Source organism: Rhinolophus hipposideros (assembly GCF_964194185.1).
Source record: "Rhinolophus hipposideros genome assembly, chromosome: 16".
Classification (NCBI taxonomy): Eukaryota; Metazoa; Chordata; class Mammalia; order Chiroptera; family Rhinolophidae; genus Rhinolophus; species Rhinolophus hipposideros.
Window position 1 is genome coordinate 27,005,543 of NC_138062.1, and position 12,703 is coordinate 27,018,245.

Below are 12,703 nucleotides of genomic sequence, written 5' to 3' on the forward strand. Positions count from 1 at the left end.
GGAAGTTGCTAGTAAAGAAGTCTGTGAAGTGTAATCTTCAGAGTTCACTACAGAAGGACAGATTTGGAACTGAGATAAAAAACCAGCCCAACTGTCAAGCAATAATTGACAATGTTTATTTATTATATTCTTTGAATATATACCTATTAGAGTTTATTTAGCTCTAATTACAAATAATATTTACAACAAACTAACCAATGCTAATAAAATACGTTTTTTTTTCCTCCTGTAAACTCCTTGGTACTTAAGTTAGACTCAAATTCATAGACTGAAAATTTCTATATATCATTCATATTCATTAACTCTACATTTCATTAAAAGTTATTGAAGTAGCAATTTCAGAAGATGATGTTATGTAGAAGAAAGTATCTTTGATTTTGCATCAGTAAAACTAGATTTTAATCCAATTTTAATCACTAACTAATTGATTTTAGATAGATCTCTTAAGTTGCCTGACCCTCAGATTCCTCATTGTGGGGCATTATTTGATGATTTCTAATGGCATTTTAAGATTGCCATTTATTGGATTGGAGAGTATGTGATTTAATGAATTATACAAGAATAATACGATAAATTAATTCTGTTGTTTTCTGGACAGTGTGATGATATGCTCTAGAATTTACACACGTGACTTTACATACAACAAAGTACTATTAAGATTATGAAGAAATTGTTTGACCTACTTATTTCCAGATACATTCACTGCCTGGGCATACAAAACTACAAGAAAAATTTCTCTTTAGAAATAGCATTTTGTCGAAAGAAGTGTAATAGATACGGGTCTTTGTTGTGTATAAAATTGTTACATCATTGCTAAAGTTGGAGAAAATGCAATCATATTTGCCCAGAATCAGAAAGACATTGTGCGTTATGGTCTAAATTGTGTTTTTCTCCATAAATGTTATGATACTGAGAGTAATGCAAAGTAGTAATTTTATATAAGTCAATAAGTAGAAAATACGGAATAACCAATCAAGCATATATAAAGGGATTGAGATGTGGAATAACAGAATTTGGAAATCTTGCCATTTTTCTGAAATGTTAAAATGAAAACAAAGTGACATTAACAAAAATACTGGTTTCCAAAGCAGGATAAATTTTAGTAAAAATTAAAGGACTGACTAGACAAAAATATAAAAGAAAAATCTGGAGTCTTCACGCTGAACCCAAGGCATTATGATTCTGGAATTTATTAAAAAGGAATAATTCATGGGACATTTGGAAGCAATCTGTCTGCTCTGTTATGCATTCATGAGCTCCTTATTAGGATACTGTGGCTACTTTTGGTCACTACACTTTTTAAAACATGTGGACAAACTGGAAGAGATCATGGAAGAACGAGGAAAATGAATAAAGGAATAAAAAATAGTAACCTGAGGAAAGATTTAAAGAATTCTGTTGCTTATAATACAGAAGAAAAAAGCCCACAGGGCAGTCTGATTGTTGTAATTAGATACTTGAGCTATTTTCACAAGAATTATAATTAATTATTGTTTCTTTCTCCACACTAATGTTAGTTAAAACAAAAGAAAAAGTGTGTAATTAAAGAGCATTTTATTATATATATAATCCCCCAAATTAAACTTGTGTTTATTTTTCCATTTCTTTGATGTAGTGAGAGAAGTGTTAGAAGTTACCTCCGTAATCCTTAGCAAGATAAATTTCTTTTGGGATCTGAAAATAGATCTTTCTTTCTGAGCAAACAGAATAGCTGCCTAAGTCTAAGAAAGGGGCTATATAGGCATCTTTTGTGTTTTCGATGTTGTTGGCCCAGGACATTTAGTCTGACAATCCTTAGGAGGGTGGGTGGGAACATTACAGACCAATTACAGAACTGGAAAGAAGTGGGCCTTTTGAGTTTAGAGTTATAAAGGGAAGGCTCTGGGCAAAGACTGTTACTGAAAATATTTGAAACAGTACTCCGGGAGTCTGGGTAATGGATGAATATGGCTGAGAAAGGTCAGCACACGTGGCTGGATTATGCTAATCAAAGCAGTGGAGATCCTTGATCCATACAATTCTCAGAAAGTAGAATCCTTCTTTGGAGACTCATGGACTCCATTACGTTCTGATTGTGGAAGACCAGTTGTCAACAGAGACACCATGTGGCAGGGAAAAGCAATGGCAGTTAAGAGAATAAGGAGAAACCCAGCTTTCCCAATTAAGTTGAGAGAGCTAGAACACCATTAAAGAGAATTGGGCTTTCATTCTGAATTATTGATATTTCAGATAGTAGTAGTGATATAACTGAATTTATACCCCATTTTGGAGAAGTAGCTATGTAGAGGAGCGAGTATATTAAGATAATATTTTTAAATGAAAGGAATAATTAAAAAGGTACAAATAAAGATAACTTGAAAACATTTAATTATTTACAAATATGATTTACTCCTGAAAGCTGTTTCTAATATGCTTAGATGAGATCAAATCTTCCCATAACAAATTCTCACGGCTCCATGAACCTCTACTTAGAAGTCATCAAAATTGAAATTTTATATTTATTGTTATATTATTGGCAAAAGTGTGTTTCCCCCTCTAGAATATACATTCCACAAGAGGAGACCCACACATCTCACCTTTAGGATCACAGTGGGTCTGCACTGTATTGTCAACCTCCATCACAATCTTACATAGCATACATTTGACACATAACTTGGTAGATGACACACTCCATAAATAGGGACTGAATATCATGCCTTAATAGTCTAAAAAGTTAAAGCTGAATACATGATTACAAAAACCCTTCTCACAGTAAAAATCTCAGGCGAAGAAAGTCTCACTGGTGTATCTTTCCAAACATTTAAAGACGGAATGTAAATAAGAAATAACACTATCAGATATATAGATAGATAGATAGATAGATAGATAGATAGATTATATATATAATCTTTCAGGAAATAAAAAGAAGGGAATTGTCCCTAAGTCTTTTTATAAAAATAGCATTCGACCCTTCATTCAAAATCCTGGTAAGGACATTACAAGAAAGGAACATTACAGACCAATTGTGAGCACTGACGCAAAGATCCTTAATAAAATATTAGCAATTAGAATTCAGTATCTATGTATATCTCTCTATATAGGTATATAGATACAGACACATACACCAATACCAGGTGGGGCTTTTCCATATTTAAACTTAGTTTAATATTTAAAAAAATCAATCAGTGTAATTTACCACACGAAAAATGCTAAGTGGGCAAGGGGAGAAAAAAACACATTAGGTAGATTTATAAAAGTCATTGGACAAAATTTACCATTTACCCATGATAACAACTCTGAGAATACTAGGAATAGGTGGGAAATACCTGAATCTATAAGTATTCTATAATACTAATACTACTACTAATAAAAACTAGTGCAGACATTTTACACAGTGGTGAAATATTGAAAAGATTTCCCTTGAAATTAGAAATGCAACAAGGATGTTCACTGACAATATTTCATTTAACATAGTGTTGGAAATTTAGCCAGTAAATAGGGCAAGAAAAAATGTGCATACTAATTGGAAAGAAAAAAAATAAAATGATCATTATTCAGAGACATAATAATTACGTGCCTAGCAAATATAAAAACATGACAAATAATTAGAATTAATAAATGAATTTAACAAGGTTATTGGATGTGTCCAATTCATTAAAATTGTTTGAATTCCAGCACAAAACAACAAAAAATGAAACAAAAAATTAATACCATTACAATGGCATCAATAAACATAAAATATCTAGGAATAAATTTATCAAAAAATGGTCAAAGCCTCTACACTAAAAACTAAAATTTTTATTAAGATTAAAGTAGACTAAATAAATGGAAAGATCATTTATGTTCATTGGAGGGTACAGTGTTAGAAGGCATGGTATTATAAAGATGTCAATTTTCCCTAAAGTATGTATAGATTCAATGCAATCACAACCAAAATCCAAGCAGGTTTGCTTTTGTTTGTTTGTCTGTTTTTTTATCAAAATTGATAGGCTTATTCTAACATGTATATAGAAAGGACCAACATAGTAATATTGAAGGAAAAAAGTGCTGGGCGCTACCAAATATCAAGACCTCTTCTAAAGCTACAGTAATTAAGACAATGTGATATTTGTGCAAGGATAGAGAAGCTGAGTAACAGCACAGAATAGAAAGCCCAGAAATGGCCCTGATATACTTCCATTTGATTGTGGTGGATGCTCTGAAGTGCAGCTCCTATTTCCTTTAATAAACTCAGGACTTATTCTCTCAGCTGCTGGGAATGGTTCTCAAGTGCCAGTCTTTTGTAGAAATTGCCTTGGCTGAAGAAAACTGGCTCACTCAAGGGCATACCTATTTCTGGGATTAGCCTGTATCCAATGATTGATCAGCGCAGGGGCAGTAAGGCCTAGGCCCTCCCCCTAATTCAGGACAATGCTGAAAGGCCTTCCCAGCTCCAGACCTCTCCATGGAGTCCACAAAGGCTTCTGTTGGGACAGCATTACAGCTCAGCTTCTCTCTGTCCAATCCTGTTTCCTTTCCATCTCATCTACAGATGCTAGCTCCCAAGAGCATTCCTTCACAAATGTCTGGCAAGCTAATCTTTAACTTAGAGTCGGCTTCATAGGGAAGCCAAATTGCAGCAGTTAGTGCCAAGAATGTTCCAAAAAGCAGATGCTAATATGCAGTTTCAGAGCTGGACCACCTGCCTGACAGGAGGATGACAGTGGACTACTGCAAACTCAACCAAGCAGTAGTTCAAGTTGCAGCTGCTGGACCAGATGTGATTATTTTTCTAGAGTAGAATAACAGGTGCAGGGTATATGGCCATTGATTTAATAAATGTGTTCTTTTCCATTCTTATCAGAAAAGAGGATCATAAGCAGTTCAGATTTACTTGGAAGTAATACGACGTTTATAGGCATTTAGAGTTTTGCCCTAGGGCTCAGTTAAATCTTACTCTGTGACATGATATCGTCCAAAAAGAGCTGTACCCCTTGGATATCCCATAGAACATGGCATTGCCCTTATTTGTGTGTATGTTTCCAGTCATTCATAGAGCTAATTTCTAGTTTATTGCATTGAAGCTTGAAAATGAAACCTCTGTAGATTCCTTTTCCTGGAATTAGTTGAATTATTCATTGTGGCCTTATAAATAGCCATTATCTACTACTGCAGGAGCAAAGAATTTGGGTTTTGGATAAGATCATATGTGGATTAAATTTTTCTTTTATTAATTATAAAATTACCTCTGTATTAGGTCAGTCATATTAATTGTGTCATTCAAATTCTATCCTCAGCACCATGTACTCCCAAAGCAAACAGAGATGGGAAAGGGGAAAGGAGAAGAGAGAGCAGGGAGAAAAAAATTGAGGGTGGTTTTAGTTACTCTATATTTCAGTCACCACAAACCTATCCAGGTTCAAAGAGAAGCATATATTTTGTTAATAAAAGAAAACAAAGGAGCAAAAAATAAACAAGCAAATTAATTCTATGTCTTTTACTTTTTTTTGTCCACTTGATCTGACAGATTTTAAAAAGACACGTTAAAAATCTCCCACCTGAGAGTAGAATTGTATTCTTCTCTTTTCATGACCATAAATTTTTGTTTTACATCTCTTGGTTCTAACATGTGATGCATGAAAATTTTTGATGATTCTGACATTTCATTTTTGTAATTGATGATCTTTTTTTAGCAATCTATTTTAAAATTTTCTCCATTTACTTTGTTTTATATACAAAAATCATACCTATGATTATTTTGAAAAATTGTTACGCCTCTTTTTGGTTCTCTGCTAATTTCTTTAAAATGTCTTCTTGTATCATCTTAAGAAATCATTTTTATTTCCTTACTCATGTCTGGGGAATGTCTTACCCAGGTGGTGAGAGGCTAAACATGAATTCTGTCAACAGTTGGCCAGGAGCCAATACACTGGCAAGCCGTGACCCACAGGTTGGTAAGCTCTTTCGGAGTGAGCAGTAAGATGCTTTCGTTTTCCAGATTCCCATTTCCCTGGCACTATCCTTTCTTGACAGGGACAGGATAGATAAGCGCATTATGTTTTTCCCTGTGTTACATTTACAAAGCAGATAAGTACGGTTCCTCCATGAAAGCCATGGAATGGGATACGGAATGGGATGTCATCACCTCAATTTCCTCATGCTAGTTTTCCTTTCAGAATGCATGGTCTTGCTTGATAAAAGCTGCTCCTTGCAGAACCCCTTATCAAAGAGAATCGTTTACAAGATTGTGCAATCTCCTTCTTCTCCCTAAGCAGTACTGCTTAGCCACAACACCTCAACACAAATTCTCAAAACACACACACACACACTCACACACACACACACACCACACAGAAATTATCAAAAGGTAATTTTTCAAAAAGAGGATTCATGAGTAACACAGAAAGCCATTTTAACAGAATTTCCTGTTAGTTATTAACTTTTCCCACCCTCTTAATAACCAAAATTGCACAAAGTAACTCTTTTATATTGAAGTCTGTTTAAACACAGGAATTTACGCCTGGAAAAGACTGAAGAATTTTTATATTTTGTCCTTTATAAGTAAAAGAGATCATCACATTTAAATTAGCTAAAGTAAAGAAATATATCTATGTAGTATTAGAAAAGCTATTCTATTATTATTTTGTACATGGCCAAGTTAAAGCCCTTAAATCAATAATGCCCTATTTATTCACAAAATAATATTATACTGATATAGTGTGAATATTAAGAGGCCTATTTCTTGAACTGTATGTTTGTCTACTTGTCGATATGGAGATAATAAAATACATTGTTTCAAAAACAATGGAAATAATATTAAATTTACTGAGCTTTATTCACATATTAACATTCCAGTTTCTTTTCACCTTCTGAAACTTTGGCATACTTCCTCCTTCTTGGCTTTTTTTCATCTTCTTCCAGATCAATTCCCATTTGGATCTACAGATTTGCTAAAAGCAGCATTAAAGTGTTCATAATGAAATCAGTGGAACTGCACTATGTGCCATCTATTGTAAATTTTAAAATATATTCTTTCACTAACCTCATAAAAACCTCTGTTGCTTTTAGCTATTCCATCAATAACCCTCTACCTGATTTGGCATCTGGTTGAGACATCTTCTGCTTTGGTTTTCAAATGGAAACAATTAATTCTATCAATTGCATATAGTTTCCCTAGGCATCATACTAAACAAAATGGGATGGCAATAAAGAATTATTTCTGGAAATTCCTATATTTCTTTTGACAGCACACTAAACCACATACATAGTTAAAAACAAAAACACCCATAATTTTCTAAGAGTCACAGACTCAAGTATCATATTTACTTCTTTTTATACGTTTGTTTTCCTACATACGTATCATTAAAATGTATATTAGGAAAAACATAATCAATATTTTATCCTTATGAAATTCAAATATGTGATATATCTGGACATTTTCCAGAATCCATGGACAGATATTTATATTACATAGCTAGGAATTCTGATTTTATTTTGTTCCAGATTTCTTTGAAAATTAGGTAGATGAAATCTTGAACTTGTAAATCCTAGTTGTAAAGATTCCTTAGGGATGTTCCAAACCGCAAGCCTGAGACAGAAATGACTCTCTTCTTCCTTTTTAAATATTCCCAATACATTTCTGTCAATGGCATGCAAATACGTAAAGTCCTTTCTTTTGTACACCTGCCTCCTGTTCTGTTATCAAGCTTCCAGGGGCTCAGCTATGCAAGAATACTGTCACAGCAGGAGAGGTGCAAGTTCCTTGAATAGCATTGATTTGTGTCAGAGCAGCCATTCTTGCCAGTATCATTTTAATTTTTATTTATTAGGTACAAAATTAATTAACCAACAACACTTAGATTGGGCCAGTTATCGAGTGCGTATAGGGGTTGACTGACACTCAAGTATTGTACAGAATTCATTAATGGGTAGATTCTTTTTTTTTTTTATTCCATAAGTAACCCTTTAAATCAGTTGTATAATTATTTGATACAAATACCAAAAAAGAATTAATATAGCACCAAACTGAAATAGCACAGGTGTGTTATTTGGGAATCATAATATGTTACTTTGGAAGAGATTTACTGTCAGGGCAAATTCATGACCTTGTTTGCTTAATCCATTTTAATGAAATTCTTTAATTTGTGGAAAAACTTAAAATCAACATGTTCTTTTGCTAATCAAACTTCTTAAATGTAAATCTGGTCATGTTTTATCTCCTCCTTAAAATTCTTCAATTGCTCTCATAGTCTTCAGAATAAAGTAATAATAAATTCTCTAGCATGGTACTCAATGTTTTTCATTATCTGACCTTATTTACCTCTTTGATTTTATCTTCATCCATTTTTCCTACAGTGTTCCAGCCATACTATGGTTCTGAATACCTATTTGGTTCACACTCAATCCAGATTCCCATATACATCCCCATCTGTTTAGAAAAAGTCTCTGTACCAGAGGACTTTCATTCAGCTAACTCCTAATTATTTTGCAAGATTTATCCCAGTCACCTCCTTTGGAGAACTTCATGTTCCTCAGCCTGGGTTATGTGCTCCCAGAGTGCTCTATACTTATCTATGTGACAACTCTTAACCAGACTGTTTTGTAAATATGGCTGTTTCCCCTACTATGGATCACTTTAGTGCAGGTACCATTTCTTACTTAATTTTACAGTTCAGTTGCCTACACAGTGTTTGACCCATAGTAGATATCCAAAACATGTTATTAAAAAAATAAAATAAAATAAAAATGAGCTATGCTATATACCTTCAGCCTTAATGAGTAATTTTCTTACTTAAAAGAAAATGCTGTCAAATTTATTGTTCTAGCCCTCTTTCATTTCCATCTTCATAAACTTTCAATTACCAAACCCTAGGTTTTCTTAATTTACAAAGAAGGTATAGGAAACTGAGCTGAATTGATTGAAAGTAATAAACTTAAAAAAATTGAACACAAGAATAACAGATGGCTCTTTATCAAAAGTGCAAATATTATGTGTTGGGATAAATTTTTTTTACTTGGGACTGTCAATTTTGATTAATAATGAACTCCATAAATGCTATGAATGTCTCCTCCTATTGGCAACTGATGACCTACATATGATGTTGAAAAATGTCAGACTTTGTTTTCTATTTAGGTTTTTAGAGGCTATCTATTTATTTTTACCAATTATATTTTTCCTCAGTATTGTGCTTTGATTTGCCATATGTTTCCTTGAAAATTCTATACAGATATTTTACATTATTTACATCGTATACATGTTTTTGGTCCTTTAATCTCATCTCCAACTCATTTTTCTGTCAACCCCATCTTACTTACTGAAGATGAGAGACTGCAACCTTGGGCTCTGTCAATTACTCTTTTTTTCAAACTCTTTTCTTCACTTCCATGCATTTTTTTCTTATCTATTGTAACAATTCTTCCATCTTTCTTTCTCTAAGTGTAAGCATCCCCAAAGATACAGATGGACTTCTTTTCTTGTATTTTCCTTAGTGTGTCAGTTGGTATTGTACCTTATATTGCATCTCTATCCCTGACTTTCTCCTAAGTATAGAGTTTTTATTTCTTACAGCCTGCTACACATCATTTGGTGCCTCAATTTCAATGCACATGAAATAGAATAGTCCATCTTTCTTCCCACAATTGCACTTCTTCTTCTGTTCCATACGTCTGTAAATATCCCATTAACCACCTACTTACCCAAGTTCAAAAACTGTGACTTGTCTTTGAGTATTTTTCACTAATCCTCCACATTCAACCAGTTTGTAAGTAGCATAGATTCTTCTTTTTAAATCTTCCTAACATACGTTCTCATCTCTATTTCATCTGCTTTTTCAGAGTCTTGTCATACCGCTCTCTCTCCTATCCTTTCCAGCTGCTATATTCAAATTCCAGATTTTATAGTAGGTCTGAAACATCCCCCTCTACCTTCAGAATAAGAGAATAAATTAATAAATAATGTCTCAGTAGTCATAATTTTTAAGAGTCTTCACTATGCTCCTCTTTGATATCTGCTTATAGTACTTGTCATGGCCTGAATTATGCCCCCCTAAAATATCTATGTTGAAGCCCCAACAACTGGTACCTCAGAATGTAACCATACTTGGCAATAAGGTCATTGGAGAGGTGATTAAGTTGAAATGAGATTCTTTAGAAGAAGCTCTAATCAAATATGACTGGGGTCCTTATAAAAAAAGAAAGGGACAGCAGGGAGATTCACACACACATACACAGGGATGACCATGTGAAAAGGCAGCAAGAGGGAGGCCATCTGGAAGACAAGGAGGGAGGGCTCAGAGGAAACCAACCCTGCTGGCATCTTGACCTTGGACTTCCATCTTCCAGAACTGTGAGAAAAATAAATTTCTGTTGTTTAAGCGCCCAGTCTGTGGTATTTTGTTACAGCAGCTCTGGCAAACTGACACAATACTGAACTAGAGTCAAGTACTTTCCAATCCATAGGCATCCTAACATTGCTCCTCCTACACATAATAAAGTTGATCATGTAAGGGGAGAGAAAGAAAGTACTAACAAAAGGAGCAGGCAGAAAGATGGATGTAGAGTTTCAGAGTCAGAATGCTTTTTACCCATTACTTTATCTTTCTTTAATGTTAAAGTTTACTGTAGATTACTTAGCCTTTCAGTAGGTTTTCATTTTTAAACGTTGGGAAGCCATGGTATGTTTAGTGATGGAATCAGGATAAAAAGGATGGAGTCAGGGTAAAAAGAAAGGTAACGGAAAGGGAGAGGATTGATGTATTCTAGTCCTTGAATATGTGAGAGGTAATGAGATTCAAAGCACAGGTAAAGGAATCAACCTTGGACAAAGTTTTATTTCAACTGAATGGGAAGAGAAAAGTCCTTATCATACGGAGATTTGTTGAATGAACCTTGAGGAATTTCCATTCTGATGGCTTGCGTTTTCTCGTCTGTTGACAATGAGTAGGGAGTGGGATGCATGGGGTTTGGAGGAGAGTGAAGAATGTATAAAATAACCATGGGAAACAAGAGCAAACATAAGATTGCTGAGCATATAAAGGGCTCATCTATTACAGATATCATTTAAGCTCTCTGTTAAGTAATTTATCTGTTCACTCAGTTTTGGAGAAGGCAGGTTGTTGGCTTTCCCTAGGACTGGAGTTTTTCAAGGGACTATAACAAAAGGACAATGAGGCAGTGTAGTTCAGGATATTAATAAGAAAGTTATTCTTTGAAACCGTCTAACCAGAATTCATATCCCATTTTCAGCCATTGAAGTGAAATAAAACAAATGAAATACACAAGCCAAATATAACTACCTTATAGTTCATATGTTTTTGGCCATCCACATACTTTTTTCTGCCATCTTCATCTATCATGTTCCACTATGCATTGCTCAACATACAATCATTGCAAATCCTGTGAATTTTGCTCCCCTGATATTGCTTATATTCTCTTTTTTTATTTCCCAAGACTCTATGTTCAGACCCATATTATTTTTTGTCGACTTGTCCAACTCCCTCAACACTCTTATTGTTCCTTGTTTTGTCTCTCCCATCATTGTCCATGAATGGCTGTTCAAGTAATCATTCTGCAAAACATTCTGATCCTGTAATTCTCTTTTCTTCACTGCCACATTGCATACAGCCTATAAAATATGAGTATACATCACTGGAAATGACGTCCTCCATAAACCGGTTAATGCTGACTCTTCCAGCTTTATTTTCTGTCACTATCCTTTCCTCATATCACTAATTCTTTGTGTACCAGCAAAATAAAACTTTACAGAAATAGGAACATACCATGTATTCTATACCTACGTTGAAAAATAGTTTTTCCACTTTTTAGGAATTCCTTTTTCCCTTTGGTTAGTCTGGCATACTGATATTATAAAACCCAACCCAAGCATTACCTCAATGAGAAATGGCAATCGTTCCCCCACCCCTGCTCCAAGCCAGTTAATAACTCACTCCTCAGGAAGCCATGACTACTCTGCGCATGAGTCTTTTGTTGTAATGAAAATCCTCTGGTGTTACTCTACTAGGGAGCCATATACTTAAAAGTAGGGATAGCATTGTATTTGACTCACTTTAGGATTAGTAGATGTTTGTGACATTCATTCGTATGGTTCTTGTAGACGAGCTTCCCTTCTTGCTCATTATTAGTGAAAACATTAATAATTTCTTTCTTTCCTTCCTTCCTTCCTTCCTTCCTTCCTTCCTTCCTTCCTTCCTTCCTTCCTTCCTTCCTTCCTTTCTGTCAGTTTGTCTTTCCTTCCTTCCTTCCTTTCTTTTTTTTTCAAGGCTCAAGTCTTGGAATCTTTGTAGAATTGTTCTTCCCTTCTATTTCTCACTAAGCCCTCATTTTGCTTTTTGCTAGAAACACTGCCCTCTATTCTTGTTCCTGGCAAGTTATTTAAAGCACAAACATATTGTAAACTGACTGAAGTTTTTCTCGCAAATTTTTATTGATTACCTACTCAATTTACCATAAGTACTCTCAAGACGTAATGCTAAATGTTGAACCTTCTCATGTTGTTTGCAGTTTTTCATATATGCTGTTTGCTATCGCTCCATCAGAACATCAAGTTCCTTAAGGGAAGTTACAGTGTTTTATAGTTTCTATCTGCATAAACCATTTCTGATTGAAGAGTTGTCAATGACCTCTCCAGATTGTCTCTAAGATTTGATCATTTCTATTTACTCCCCTGACCTTCATTTAATCTAGTCCTTTACCTTATGCCCTGATTACTATAAAATCTTCCTAGCCA